Genomic DNA, 16,338 nt, shown 5'->3' with positions numbered 1-16,338 from the left:
CCTCAATGCTCAACAGACACAATGGGCACAACACGCAGAAAGGGCCACTGGGAATACTACACGTATGAGGACTGACAGTGATTTGCAAGGGTGGGAGGGCATCCCGGGAAAGGGCCATGGTGGCTATGAAGGTTCTGTGATAAAATTAGCTAAATCTCTGTCTAAATGTACATATCCACAGTTTTCTCCAAATAACAGTTACCTTTGGGGAAGAAGGCGGGTGGGATTGGAATTGATTGGATGGGGCCTATTGAAGGGGCTTCTGGGGTCGCTGGGAAGTTCTAGGCCTAGACTTGGGTAGCACTTGCTTTGTAATAACTTATTAAGCCATACATTTGATTTGCGTGGTTTTCAGTGTCTGTGTTTTAATTTACAATTCACGTATTTACAAAAATTCTATCCAGAATAAACATATCTATTGTGAGGGATGGGTCTTTCTTGGCTAAAGCATTTGGGCTGAACCCACCAGTTTGCCAGGGGAACTGCATCTGCAGGACACTCATCCCACCGCCTGGATGGCACAGCAGAGGTGGGGAAGAGGGCACTGAGGAGAATAAAAAACAAAGGCAGCTGAATGAAATAAGGGAATTAAATAAGCTCAAAAACTTTCATTTTCTTCTGTTCATATAAACAAAAGTTTATGGCATCCACTCTCCCCTGATTCTCCTTCTACCCCCTCTGCCCTCCCCAGAACCCCAGGCCCATGAAGCCAACTGCCCCTGGACATCTCCCCTGAGTAAGCCTGGAAAACTCAATGTGACCAAAAGCAGAACCTCATTATCTTCCCCCAGACAACCTGTGCATCTTCAACCTCCTTTCACTGGCAAATTGCAGCATGATTCACAGTTATCTTGAGCCTGATCCTAAAATTACCCCTCTTAACTTTACTCTTCCTCATCCTCAAAAGCAGCAGGTGACTAACCTGTGTTGATTCCACCTTTTTAGCACTCCTTATATCATCCCACCTTTTCAACCATGCTCCTATTGTTTAATTGTGGACCCTCTTGCCACCTCTCACCTGTATTAATGCAGTGGTCTCCTGGCCAATATGTCTTCCTCTGGTCCAGCTCTAACCATGGTGCTCCTCTGTCTGCTATTGTTTACAGCAGGAGTGGCCCTAATCCATTATGCTGGTGTTCTTATGAGAGCAGGAGAGCAGGACACAGACACACAGAGGAAAGACCATGTAAAGATACAGGGAAAGGGTGACATCTATAAACTAAGGAGAGAAGTCTTAGAGGAAACTAACCCTGCTGAAACCTTGATCCTGGACTTCCAGCCTCCAGAATTGAGAGAATATAAACGCCTTTTGTTTAAGCCACCAAGTCTGTGGTACTTTCTTATGGTGACCCTAGCACACTAATGCAATGCCCAAACTGAAGCTTGTGATGAAGACTCCTGACTGGGACCAATGGAGCCCCTTGACTTTCCAGCCCTGTCTGGGTGACACTTGGGTCCCTTCTCCCTTGTGTCCTCTCAGACTCTGGTGGGCGAGAGGTATTTCCTCTTTCCTGTCTCTCTAACCCAGTGATCTTCCATCTTGACCGCATATTAGTCAAGCCCTTCTAAGACATTCTGAATTAATTATTATGGAATGGGGCCTGCACACCAATTATTTTTAATTTGTCCAAGTGAATTCCTTGGACATGCAGGCAAAGGGAGAACCACCGGTCCAGCCCCTGCCATTTTCCAAAAGTCAGGCCGTCCTCATACTCACCAGCACTTAGCAAGAGCCTCCTCACATCTCAGTCTGCTTCCAACACACAGTCACCAGTTCTAAAACAAGAGTCATGTCCTTCTCCAGCTAAAAATCCATCAATATCTCCTCATTAATTCAGGTTTATGTTACAAGCTCATTAGCCTCATCTCCAAAGTCCTCCATGCTCTGAGGGCCTCTGCACCTTTATACCATCTCCCCCCTTGGTCCCTAAGCTCCAGCCACGCTCACATACTGGCCCCCCTGAATCTCCAAGCACGCTCACACCTCTCCTTCATCCCTGCTTTCCCCCTGCCTGGAAAGCCTGGCTAAAGCCTTTAGTTCAGTGATGACATGGTCTGGCCAACCTTCTCTGACACCGTCCCCGTGCCCAGACTAGCAGGTGAGCTTCCCTCCTTTTCCAGAAGCCAACAGTGCATGCCTCTGCCAGAGCACAAATGGCACTGTTTGTAATTATTACATGTCTGTCCCTTTGGCCTGACTGCACCCATCCCCCTTCTCCGCTTTTCTGGGTCCCAACCCAGTGCATATATACACAGGAGGGCATCAATGAATGAATGAATGAACGAATGAGTGAATACCTTGCTCTTTTCCAGTTTTGCGCATCACTCAATGCCTGCTGTCTCATCACCACCCACAAATGGGCTTGGTCTCTCAGTTCTGACATTCCTCCTTGCTGTTATATTCCATGCCTACTTAAATCCCAAGTAACTAGTTATACCAGGACTCACCCAGCCCACAACTAGCAGTGAGAATAGCCAATAGAATCAGAGCTACTCTGGGCCAGGCACTTTCCATTCTTTAATATTCACAACAGCAATACAGAATAATTATTATCATCTCCATTTTGCAGCTGAGGAAACTGAGGTTCAGAGTGAAAGCACTTTCCCAGGGTCACACAGCTGTGGGTGGCTGAGCCACACAACTAGAACCTCAAAATTGGGCTCCACACACTCCAGCCCTTTCTGCCTGGCCAGGTGACAATCCACTGGAAAGAGATGTGGCTGGGTAGGTAGGAAGGAGGAATGGCTGCCAAGTTCAAGCTGAAAAAGTAACTCAGTTCCCATAAATGCGCCCTGGTGCAGAACCCCAATTCTATAGCCATCAGCATGTCTGCCACGGGCTATGGTGCACCCAAATGACTGTCCATAGTGCCACCCTCCATCAATTAGATTTAGAACGTGCAATCCACACAAAAGGGCTTTTTCCTGTTCTGTTCATTGATGTAGCCCAAGTGCCTAGAACAGTGTCTGGTAAAAGGGAGATGTTCAATAAATATTTGTTGCTTAAATGAAAGGAGGAGTGAATTAACAACATTCACTATTAAAAATATTCAATGTCGCCCTGACCAGTTTGGCTCAGTGGCTAGGCAGCCGTGGGCAAACTACAGCCCACAGGCCGGATCCGGCCCGTTTGAAATGAATAAAACTAAAAAAAAAAGACCGTACCCTTTTATGTAATGATGTTTACTTTGAATTTATATTAGTTCACACAAACACTCCATCCAGGGCTAGAGCGTCGGCCTGTGGACTGAAGGGTCCCAGGTTCGATTCCGGTCAAGGGCATGTGCCTTGGTTGCGGGCACAACCCCAGTGGGCGGTGTGCAGGAGGCAGCTGATCGGTGTTTCTCTCTCATAGGTGTTTCCAACTCTCTATCCCTCTCCCTTCCTCTCTGTAAAAAATCAATAAAATATATTTTAAGAAAAATACTCAACGTCCTCCTCAGCACTGTGTAGACTTTTAGAACCCAGTTCTCCAATGAACCCACATGTAAGTGTTGAAATGTTTGTTCTCTCTTCTCTGTGATATATTCTCTCCCTTTTCTCCTGTGGTTACTAAAAATCACAAATACTCATTGGGCAGAAATGCACATTAAGATCTGGTGAAAAAAAAAAGCCCTAATGTTACTTTAACTCCAAAATAGTCATCCTCTTGTGGTGCTACCTCCTGAGACCAAGTGGCTTTGTAGCTGTTTATAAACTTGAAAATTGGTTCTTATTCATCACCAAGAGCTGTTGCTCATCACCTTGACTCTGACTTTTAAGTCCCTTCTGAGTTCGACCTTGAGTTCTCATCTCATGATGTCAACACCATTGAAAGAGGCTCAAACTGTTCCATATACAAACAAAATATGAGCAAAGAAGACCCCTTCTATGACTTTTTAATCTAAAGCAGTGGTTCTCAACCTTCCTAATGGCACGACCCTTGAATACAGTTCCTCATGTTGTGGTGACCCCCCAACCATAAAATTATTTTCGTTGCTACTTCATAACTGTAATTTTGCTACTGTTATGAATCGTAATGTAAATATCTGATATGCAGGATATATTTAGGCGACCCCTGTGAAAGGGTTGTTTGACCCCCAAAGGGGTCACGACCCACAGGTTGAGAACCGCTGGATATGGAAACACCTAGCAGAAGTCTTAAAGGCAGATGTTTTTAAATTTGACTGAATTCTCCACTTCTCTCTCATCCCTATCTCATCCATTTGTCATAAAGAACTGTTAAATCTAGCTCATAAATGCCTCTCAAACGTCTCCTTCCTCGTCACTCCCACTGCCAATAGTGTGGTTTGAGCCTTCATTACCTATTTTATGGACTGATAAAATGAACTCCTAACATTGTGCCTTCTCTGCTTTGCTTCTGGACACATCACTTCAATCTCTGTTTTCATGGTCAGGTCACCTTCTCTTTATGACTCTGATCCTTGTGCCTCCCTCTTAGAAATACATTTGCTATAACTTTAAGCTCACTGAATGCTCCAGGATAGCTTTCCCATCTCAAACTCTTAATTTAATCACATCGGCAAGGTCTCTTTTGCTATATAAGAGTCTTGGAGATTAGGACATGGGCCATTATCTAACCTACTACAGGATGTGAGAGGAAGGAGCCAGGCCTACGACTGAGGTCTCTCAGCTGCTCCTGTTTATCTACCACCTGGGTCTCAGCTGAGGCCTCTCTGTCATTCAAGATTAAGCTCCCACCACAGGTCCTGTTGAGAAGTTTAATGTGTTCTGCAAGCTTGGGCTAACTCCTCTGCCATATCTTGTCAAGGTCACCTCTACCCTACGCCATTGAATTCCTAATTTCACTTGCATCTCAAGTACCACAAATGTTCTCTTGGCTCCTTGTCCTTTTCTATTCTGTGCTGATCCAGACATGGGACTCAGTTCCTTTCCTTGATTTGCCTCAAACCATTCAAAGAGGCAATTACTGTCATTCATGTGTATATTCATTCATTTAGAGTTCTCCAAGGGGACTGAGAACTAGTTGCCCACAGGGTGACTGACTTGATAAAACACTCCTATCTGTTTCCATCTTTTCTCTGTCTCACTTTCCAACCCCATTACCTGCATTCTTGAGATTATTTCCTAAATTAATGATTTGTACTCAAATTCTTACCTCAGGATGTGCCTCTGAGGTAACTCAAACCAAGGCAATAGGCGAAATCAGTCCACTAGAATTAGCAACCTCAGTGAGGACAGAGTGCCAAAAGCACCTGTGATATCATGCACTTAACTTCCAGAAGTACATCAGTTCCTAAGGACCCCATAGCACAGTTAGCCAGGGATATCCTTCCATTTAAAAACTGGAGGTTCTGAAAGGATGCCTTCCTCCTCCCCCTACCCCCGCCACACACTCCCACCAAGACATCCACTATGCTTTGATCTCTTTTAATGAACATTATTTTCTTACCCGAATATACATCTAGCTTCCAAATTCTCCTAGAGAAGAGCGTGCACTATCTTGAAATCACATTACGGTGTAGTTAACTATCATCTGACCCTCTCCTGAGAAGAGACTTGAATGCAGAGGCGAGGGTGGGCACCTGAGATACAGGCCCCGTGATGCAGGAGAAGGCGAACAGAGAGGGTAATGTGAGGCAGCACATCCTTGCTTCCCCCAGAGCCAGCACTGTGACCGGCTCCCATCAGCACAAACTCTCCCATCAGAATGCCCATCCTCACCCTGAGCAGACTCCTAAATTCCCTGGAGGAATAAGCATTGCAGGGAAAACCAGAACAGGACAGAGAAGCCGTGAGCACACTGCCTTGATGGGGTTGAGCAAAGGCCAAAGCTATCTCTGGGACCTGACTTGTATCAGCCCCCTTCCCCTACTTCAGCTCCTGCCCTTTCCCTGCTCCCAGGCCCCAATGAGACGGCTCTGCCCGAGGGACTTCTGACTAGAGTAGACCCTCCAGATCCGGGCTCCCTCCCAGCTGACCCATATCCTGGTCAGGTGTGAGGCCTGGAAATTATCTCCCTGGAAAACCCCCGAGATTGGAATAAAGAGAACAGGAACTGGAGTCAGGGAGCCTGATTCTGGTCCAAACTAATCTCACCTTCTGACGACTGGGCTGCTGCTAGCCCTTGAAGAATATGGCCGCCCCCTGGGATTCTTGGCCCTGGGAGTGACATGGAGCTGTGCTCAGTGTCCATCAGAACCTTTCAGGTGCAGCAGACAGGAATCAATAGCCCTGGCTTGTACACACAGGAAGGAGAGAAGGCATCAGGTGTGACAGACCCGGGGCGGTAGCAGTCGTCAATATCATGTTTTCTCTCTCTCCACCTCTGGGTGCTGTTGCTCCTTATTCTCCCTGACCTCGGAAGGGTTGTTTTCCGTGTAGCAGGGAAAGTGGCCATTGACAGTCCTGATGGGACTCCTTCCAGCATTTTGGGGGCAGGAGACTGTCTTTCCCCTTGGTTTAAAAAAAAAGAAAGTCTCAAAGCCGGCTTCTGATTGGCCTTGCTTGATCATGTGCTCACTCCTGAATCCATCTCTAAACCAGCAGGGGATGGTGCACTGGTCCAGCCTGGGGCATGTGCCCCCACACTGTGAAGTGGGGGGCGTGGTATGCAGGATGTACTGTTAGTGGAAGGGACCGGAGGAAATAGTGCTGGGCAGCCCACATTCAGCCCCCAGCTTAACTGCATGTATTTGATAGCCTCGGTCCATGATGATGAGACCTGAGTCAGGGAAAGAATGAAGAAAAGAGTGAAGCCAGAAGGAGTAGAGGATGCGAAGGGGAAATCACGCCTCTTCTCCTTGGGAAACAGTTGTTTCAAAGATAGAAGCCGAGGAAAAACATCCCTCCATGGGCAGGGAGCCCAGAATCATGTCATACCCGAGGAGCCGCGTGGAGTACCTTTAGTGGGGACAGCTCCGCCAGCCTCATGTTCTCCTGCAAAATACAGAAAGTAGTTCTGGAGTCACAGGGCTTGTCCTAGGTACTTCAGGAGATCTAAGGTGGGGCTCTTGGTGCAATGCTATCAGGAGAGGATGAAGGAGGGAAGCAGACCAGAACAGTTCAGCGGAACTCGAACCCCAGCCTGGTCCTGAAGGGAGCTCCATGGCACTAATGGTACCACAGAGTTATTCAGCCTGAGACAAAGGACTAGCCTTTTACACCCATACTTGTCAGTCATTGCTTGGGGGAGGGGGGGGTCACCTCCAGAGGGAAATCAGTCATTTCTAGGCATCATGAGTATTATTATCTTATCCCTGTTGTACGAAAGTAATAGCAAACATCACCGAAAGCATGATTCTCGGCCAGACACAGCACTCAATAAGGTAGGCATGCAGAGGCAGCAGGAGTCTAAACAGACCTAGTTTATATCCTGTGCCAGCCCTACCATAGACTAGGTATGTGATTTGGGGTGGGTAATTTAACCTCATTGAGCCTCAGAGTTCTAATCCATAAAATGGGCCAGTAACCAGAGCTGCCTGCTGGAGCTGTCATGGGATGACATCAGATCGCCCCTGAGATGTTCTTGTCGCAGTGCTTGGAGCAGAGGGAGCTCTCACGTGATTCGTCCTCACTGTCAGCTCTGTGGCTAGACTGAGAAAACGGCCAGCGCTTTAGCTCACAGCCACCTGGGGACCACAAGGACACTGATTGGTTTCACAAAGAATTTGCATTATATAAAAGATGGAGCCAACTGTGTTTAAGGGAGAAATCCATTTTCAAAAAGAGGATGTGAAAGCTCAGCCTGAGCCAAGCACATTACTCAGCGAGGCGGTGCAGGGTGCGGGGGCCTCTGCAGCAGATCCCAGGGCCCACCCAGGTCACGGCTCAGAACAAGGGGTCTCACTGTCAGCCTGAGGTCACTACCTCTATCTGGTAGATCAGCTTTTCCTGCCTGTAACTAAAGAGGATGTATATCCAGGTACAGATTAGCTCAGGCTCTGATGTATGACAAGCCTGGGCTGTACCCTGGCTCTAACAGCTGTGTGGCTGCAAACATATTATTTAGTGTCTCTAAGTTTCATTTCCTTCTCAGTTAATAGGAGGGAATAATAATTGCCTTTACGGTTCATATAGAGAATTAAATTAAATGATATTTAATTTGTAAATACTTAAAGCAGTACCTGCTCCCAAAGGGCAGCTACTATTGTTATTGATGTTCATTTGTTCAACCAATTGATTTCCTACTATTTGTCAGCACTGTTACTGGTAGTAGGAAGACATTGGCAAGAAAAAAACATGAAGTCCCTGTTCTTAAGGAGCTTATATTCAAACTAGAGGCCCGGTGCATGAAATCATGTGTGGGTACAGTCCCCAGGCCTAGCCTGTGACCAGGGCCATCTTCCCCGGCTGCGGGCAGACAGCCACACCCCCCACTGCAACCCACCCCAATTCCCCATTCCCCATCCAGTGATGGGAGCCTGATGGGAGGGTCTGAGAGATCAACCGTTCCCACCCACTCTCCAGCCCCACCCCCACTGCAGGTCGCCCTCTGTGTGTGGGGTAATTGGCAGGGTGAGGGCCTTGGCCTGGTGCCACCTGCATCTTCTGCCACCCACCCCGGGTCCCCATTCACCATTGACAATCGGAGCCTGCAGGTCGGGGAGGGACAGAGAGGTGGTCAGCGCACCTCATGGTGACTGGTTGAGCAGTCGTTCTGGTCGTTCTGCCATTATGGTTGCTGGGCTTTTATTATATAGGATGAGAAGAGATAGTTAGCAAATAAACAAGAAGAACTGCAGGTGTGGTTAAGTGTCATACAGGGAATTCAAATAGGCTGGTGTTTCAGAGCCAGAAGAAATAGATCCTTCAGTCTGGCCTTGTCCTTAGAAAGACCTCTCTGAGGAGGTGAGATTCAGGCTGCAATCCAAAAACAAGATGGCCCCAGTGATGAAATGACCTGTGGAAAGCACATTTCAGGCTGAGGGAGCAGACAATGAAAATGCCCAAAAGTGGGGATGAATTGAGTATGGTGAGAGCAAGCTCAAAATGTCTGAGGACACACAAAAGTGGGAGAAGGTGGTAGACAGGCGAGAGATGAGTCTGGCACAGTAGACAGAAGAGACAGGTAGGGATTTGTAAGTCAGGTGAGATGTTTAGATCTTAAATCTAAATGGCACAGGAAGCAACAGCAGGATTTTAAGCTAAAGAGAGAGAGAATCTGAAATTGGCTTTTCAAAGATCACCTGGATAATTCCATCCAAAACTTAAGAGGAAAATTAACACATCCTACATATCTTCAAAAAAACTGACCATGAAGGAACATTCTCCAATTCATTATAGGAGGTTGGTATTATCCCAATAACAAAGGCAGAGAGACATCATAAGAAAAGAAAACTAGCCCTAGCCAGTTTGGTTCAATGGATAGAGTGTCGGCCTGTGGACTGAAGGGTCCCAGGTTCAATTCCAGTCAAGGGCACATGCTCGGGCTGCGGGCTCGATCCCCAGTAGGGGGCATGCAGGAGGCAGCCAATCAATGATTCCCTCTCGTCCTTGATGTTTCTATCTCTCTCTCCCTTCCTATCTGAAATCAATAAAGGTATATTCTTTAAAAAGAAAGAAAAGAAAACTAAAGTCGCATATTCACGTGAACAAAGATGCAGAAATCCTTATGCGATATTGGCAATCTGAACCCAGAGACAGGCCTTTAGTGATTTTTCCTCTGACTCTTCAGCTGCAGCCTCCAGTCCTCCTTCCAGCTCCGCCCACAGGCTAATTCCAATATTAAGCCCATTACATCTCCCATTCTTGTAAAAAATGCATTTGACAAAATGCAACACCCATGCCAGTCTGTTTTCTGGGGTTGGGCTCAACAAGTAGATTCTCCCCCAAAAGCAGCACATTCTCATTAGGAGACCTGAGAAATAAGCCACTCATTTCTGTACTGGACTCAGAGGGGTTGTTATGTCCTCGCTCCCTACTCCTGGCCTAACCATGAACCCCAATAGACTAGTCTACAAATAGATCTGCGGGATGCCAAAGGTTTGGCTGCCTTCAAAAGTCTCTCCCATTCACCTCCTCCAAGGTGAGAAATTCCTACCCTTAATCAGTCCTGGGGAATATAGTGGTAGTTCCAGATGGTGGCTTTTACAAAACAAATAGGGATAGCAGATCAGCTTTCTTGCTGTACATGAGACTCTTATATGTTGCTTCCACTTATGTACTTTTAAAATGTCATTTGTTATAATCTGTTTGTCTTTCTAAATAGTCCATAAGCTCTTTAAGTGTGAGGGGCCTTACATTTTTTTTACTTGCTATTGTAGTCTGAGGATCTAACATAGTGCCTGGCCTTTAATAGGTATTTAATAAATATATATATGGAAAGAATAAATGGGTTGCAGTACAATGGAGAGGGAAAGGAAGGCAAGGAAGTGGAGACAACTGTAAATAACTCTTTGAAGATTGACTGAGAGGAGAGAGAGAGTAAGTGGTAGTTAAAGAAGGAGATCGTTGTTAATATGGAGACTGGGGTGAAAGAGGAGGTAGAGAAGGAGGATTTCTATGGTTGTGCACTGCAGTGGCCCAGGGCAGGGATCTGGAGCATAGGGTGGCCTTAACTGGGCATTCATCTTTTGATATTGGACAGATGATTATATCAAGGGTAAAGTGGAAAATAGGAAATTAGAGCAGTGTTTGCTCAATGGCCTAATTTTGGGGTCATATACTGGTAGGAGATGAATTGATATGATCTGGGTCATCTAGGAGATGAGAGAGCTTGGGCTGTATGAAAGGATTAAGAAAAGTGATGAGGGTTTAGAAAGAAAGAAAGAGTTGACTAAAGACAACTAAAAGGATGTAACTAAACTACATGGGAAGTTGTAGGAATGACAGACCTGTTCTGGCACCAACAGGAGCCTCTGGGAAACTTGGGATCATCAAAGAGAAGAAGCAGAGGCTGGTAAATGCATCTTCCATTCACAGCCTCCAATTCCTAAATGGTTACAAACCTCATTTTTAAGAAAGTTGTCTAGACTCATCTGACAACCTTGTCCTATTGGAACAGTTGTTTGCAGTGGTTCAATTCTCCAGCCAGCAACACAGCAAAGCTCACTTACTGGTATTTTTCAAAGTTCGTGCATTCATGAGCTAATGCTGTATTAGTCCTTCAATGTCACCTCCCACTACTACTAACTATAACTTTTTATGAAAAAATTGTATTCTAAGTTACAGGTCAGTCACCCAGGAACTCCTCTCACCACCGCCATGCATCTTTGAGGCTCTCCCCCAGCATCCCTGCCCAAGCTGTGCTGAGAGCCTTGGTCAGCCTTCAGAGCCATCCCCTTCGGTGGGACAAGGACTCTGTGTGCTCCCAGATCTGTTAGTTCCACTCACCTCACCAGCTACTGGACCTGCATGCATTGTAAAGGGATTCGGAACCCAGAGCAGTGCTAGGAAAGGGTATGTTCCCTTTGAAGGAGAGGTCTTTTCTATGTTATACACTTTTCCATTGAAGTGTTATGAAAGGGCCTATAGACGTTGACCCAGTTGTTCTATTTCTAGCAATTTATCTGGTTGGAATATCTTCACAAAAGGGCAAAGGTAATGCTCAGAGCAGTCCACTGCAGCGTTATTTGTAATTAAGAAAAATTCAAAACAATACGAATATTCATCAATGGGGGAGAGGGTAAATTAATTATGGTATCCTTGTCCTCCCATTCAGTGGGCTGCTGTGTGACCTTTGAAAGGATAAGACAGATAAACAGGTATTAACATGTACCTGATACATATCCATGATATATAATTGATGCAAAATGGGCTAGAAATAGTATATGTGATATGAAGTTAGATATGGCTCTATAACAAATACACATGTTAAAATGTATATATGCATATATGATTACAAATGTTCTTATTAAAAAACACCTTCTAGGATGAACACCTAATTATTAACTGTGGTTGCCTCTAGGGGAAGGATTAGGGGAGGATAAACAGGATTTCATGCTCTACTTCATACATTACAGAATTGTTAGAACTTTTTTACAATAAGCTTGTATTATCTATCCTATCTAATAAAAAAGTAATATGCAAATTAACTGTCACTCTGCAACAAAGATGGCAGCACCCATAGAGGCTGGGCAGGACGTTGGCAGCATCACCCTGGCAATGTGAGCCCAGCAGGTAAGTGGGGCTGTAGGCAGCACCCAGCAGGGCCTGCTGGGCAGTGGCGGTGGTGACCACGAGCAGGCAAGCAGGCCCACAGGCAGCATCCAGCAGGGCCTGCTGGGTGATTGAGACAGTGACCCGTGGGCAGGCAAGTGGGTCCCACAAGCAGCACCCAGCAGGGCCTGCTGGGCAGTGGTGGCATGACCTGCAGACAGCACCCAGCAGGGCCTACTGGGCGATTGCAGTGGAAACCGGACAGCAGGCAATCAGGGCCACAGGCAGCACCCAGCAGGGCCTGCTGGGCAGTTGAGGTGACGACCCATGAGCAGGCAAGTGGGGCCTGCAGGCAGCACGTAGCAGGGCCTGCTGGCTGGTGGCGGTGGTGAACTGTGAGCAGGCAAGCAGTCCGCAGGCAGCACCTAGCAGGGCCTGCTTGCCCATCCCGGTGGTGTGGAGCAGGCAGGCCCCACAGAGAGCAGAGAACCATGGGGAGTGGGTCCAAGCTGTCAGTAGCATATCCCCTGAGGGCTCCCAAATTGGAGAGGGTGTAGGTCGGGCTGAGGGACCTCCTCCCCTCCATTTCCTCCCCCCCCCATGCATGAATTTCGTGCACTAGGCCTCTAGTCTATATATATAAAAGCCTAAGCAACCATTACGACTAGACAACCAGATGACCAGATGACTGGCTGGTAGCTAGGATGCTCACTGACCATCCGGGGGCAGATGCTCAATATAGGAGCTGTCCCCTGGCAGTCAGTGCTCCCACAGCTAACCTCCCACAGTCCCTCCCCCTGGCCGGCCAGCCCCGATCAGCCCTGACTGGCCCCAATCACCAGCCAGCCCATACACAAATTTGTGGACCGGGCCTCTAGTTTCTATAATAAAAACACCAGTGTGACCTAATTTTAAAGGATATTAGGCATTGTAAATATGTCAGTGTTCCACAAATTAATCTATAAACAGAATGCTATCCCAATAAAAATGTCAAAGGGGCTTTTTGGGGAATGTAACAAGTTGATTCTAAAGTTCATATGGAAGACATGTGAAAAGATGCTCAACATTATTAATCATCAGAGAATTGCAAATTTAAACCATGAGACATCACCTCACACTTGTCAGAATAGCTACATACATTCAATAAGGGGTTAATATCCAAAATTTAAAAAGTACTCATATAGCTCAATACCCCCAAAAAACAAAACAATCCAAATAATGTTCATCTGGGAAAAATAAACATACTAGTATCACCAGAAATTTTCTGAAAAGGAAGAGAAATGAGAGGAAACAAATCCTAGCAGGTATTAAAATGCACTGTCAAAACCACAGTAAGTAATGGAATTATGTGGGTAGTGAGCCATGAACAGATAGGCACATCGATTCAATGGAAAAGAGGCCAGAAATAAACACAAATGCTTGTGAAAATTTCTTATTGGATAAAGATGGCACTTTAAACCAGTAGGAACCAACAAATCCTTTAATAAATGGTATTGGGACAACTGGGTTGCCAGCATGGGAGAAAAAATAACTGAATTTCTCATTTGATCCCTACACTTAATAAATTCCAGGTGTATCTAGGTATTAACAATAACATAAAAGCTAAAAAAGTATTAGACTAAAGTATGAGAGGATATGAGAACATTTTATACTATAGGAATGAAGAATGCATTTCTAAGTAATATGCAAAGCCCAAAAGCCATAAAAGAAGTCACTGATGTATTTGACTTGATGAGACTAAAAATTTTCAGCATGGCAACAAATCTCATGAGCAAAGTAAAGCAGAAAGACTACTGACTGGAAAAATGCCGGCATAATAAATGTCGGAAGGCTAACTTCATACATATATATCCTAAATCAATTTTTAAAACAGGTCAATGAACCAATAGAAAAAAATCATCAATTTATAGCAAAGCCATGAACAGGAAATTCATTGAAATAGAAATACAAATGCCGCATCTATATATAGAAAAAGCTAATATGCAAATAGACCGAACAGCAGAACAACTGAACAACTGAAGAACCGGTCACTATGATGTACACTGACTACCATGGGGTGTGCATGGAACATGGCCGGTGTCGGCCATGGCGGGATGGTGGGGAAGGTGAGCGGGGGTGCCAGACCAAGGCAGGGCGCCAGTCGCTGTCATTGGGGCAAGCCTCTGGTGGTTACTGAAAATTCGTTGCCCACCCACCGCTCATCCCTGCTGCCAGCGCCCAGCCCCGGCCCTGATCACCCCTCAGGGCTTCTCCACCACCCACCCACCCCAACTCCTGACGGGTGATTGGGGCCAGCAGCAGACTCTTGCACCCACTGCTGGCACCAGCCCCAATTGCTCCTGGGAACAGGGCTGCCAGCAGGTAGGGGGCCAGGGGCTGCAGCAGGAGGGGCCGGGTGGGGCCACAGAGGATGGACTGAGACCTGCCCCTGTGCCCACAGCCTCGCTACCCACAGGTCCTTTCAAGGTGCACGAATTTGTGCACTGGGCCCCTGGTGGCCATATAAAAGATGGTCAACCCCACATGAAACAGGACAGTATCATTTTTCATCTATCACCTTGATAACTTTATTTTAAGTTTAATAATAAAGTCTTAGTAAGGCAGAAGAAGCAGAGACCCCTACACTGTCAGTGAGAGTAGGTACAACCTCTTTGGAAGGGTAATTGGCAATATGAGAGTAAAATGTGTACGTATCCTTTGACCCTGCATTATACTTCTAAGAATTCATCCTTTAGCTGTGCACATATACAAAGATGTGTACTCAAAGTTTGTAACAGCAAAGACTAGCACAACTGACTATCACTAGGGAGCCAACCGAACAGACTGAACATCTAAGTCAAGGGATGAAGGATCACGCAGCTATAGGAAAGTATGAGGTAATCTTATGTATGCTGGTATGGAACAATCTTCATGCTACATTGTTTTAGGGGAAAGGCAGCGAGCAATTTGTGGACAAAGGACATGATACCTGTATTCACAGAACTTGCATAAGAACCTGGTATGGTGCCTGCATCTGAACAGGGAAACCAAGGACTCTGAGTTTGCTGTAGAAGAGAAACCTATTGTCACTACACACTTTATTCAGTTTATTTGAATTGTTTACCAAGTGCGTGCATTCATTTTTCAGTTAAATGGACAAAATGTACTTTAAGATACAGCATCAACTAAGTCCAGTCTTCCCATTTTATAAATAAGGACGGGAAGGATGTCCTGCCCACTCGTTTATTCCTCCAGAAGATGTTTTTGAGTGATGCATTAGTTGCCCATTGATTTGGGTGGTAAACACACAATGCAATATACAAATGCTGTATCTTAGAATTGTACACTTGAAACCTATATAATTGTATTAATCAATATCAACCAAAGAAATTTAATAATATTTTAAAGATAAATAAATAAAGGCTGTCCCAGTAATCTAGGCATTCGAGTGAGAGATTGGCTCAGAGGAACAGCAGTGGAGGTGAAGAGGAGAGATTTGATTTCATGAGGTGGCAGGATATGACATGCATGCCGGCCAGATTTACAGACACATTGTAGGATGTGAGAGAAACTGACAAGTCAAGAATGACTTTGAAATATGAAACTGCGATTATTGGAGAAGGAGGTTTGCAAGAGCAGTGGGTTTGAAAGGGATAGTTAGTTCAGTTGTGATTCTGTTGGACATCCCCTTGGAGCTGCCCAATGGGCAGCTGTAAACCCAAATCTCAAGTTCAGGGAAGAGGACCAACGAGAGAGAAAAACTGGGAGTCAGAGAAGTGGCGTTTAAAAGCACGAGAGCAAACAGTGGGCCAAGGCACAGTTTGAGCCCAGCTCTCCCTGCTGCTGCCCTTCCACACTGGAGATTTGAGAGGGAGAACTGACTGCTTCCTTATTCTTTGGTTTGTAAAAGAATTCACTTTTGGTTTTCTTTTTTTTTTAATAGGAAAGTGTTTCATGTTCAATTTAGAGACTGAAAACCAGATAATAAACACCAAAATTTTAAATAACCTATAATCTCATCAACCATAAATAATCCCTTCTAACCATGTGATTTATTTTTTTCAGACTCTTGCCAATTTAAAGTCACACAATGCCTACAAAGTATGTTGCTTTTGCTTTTTTATTTTATAAAGAAACTAGAGGCCCAGTGCACAAAAATTTGTACACTCGGTTCCAGGGCATGCAACCACAATAATTCAATACACTTATGTTCCTACCAAGCTTAAAATTCTGTATTTTATGAGTAGTCATGTAATAGATTTTTTGGGAGGACAAATCTGGAACCTTGAGCATTATTTA

The sequence above is a fragment of the Myotis davidii genome, unplaced genomic scaffold (genome assembly GCF_000327345.1).
Source record: "Myotis davidii unplaced genomic scaffold, ASM32734v1 scaffold923, whole genome shotgun sequence".
Taxonomy (NCBI): domain Eukaryota; kingdom Metazoa; phylum Chordata; class Mammalia; order Chiroptera; family Vespertilionidae; genus Myotis; species Myotis davidii.
The sequence above is the reverse complement of the archived record's forward strand: the minus strand, read 5'-3'. Positions refer to the sequence as shown.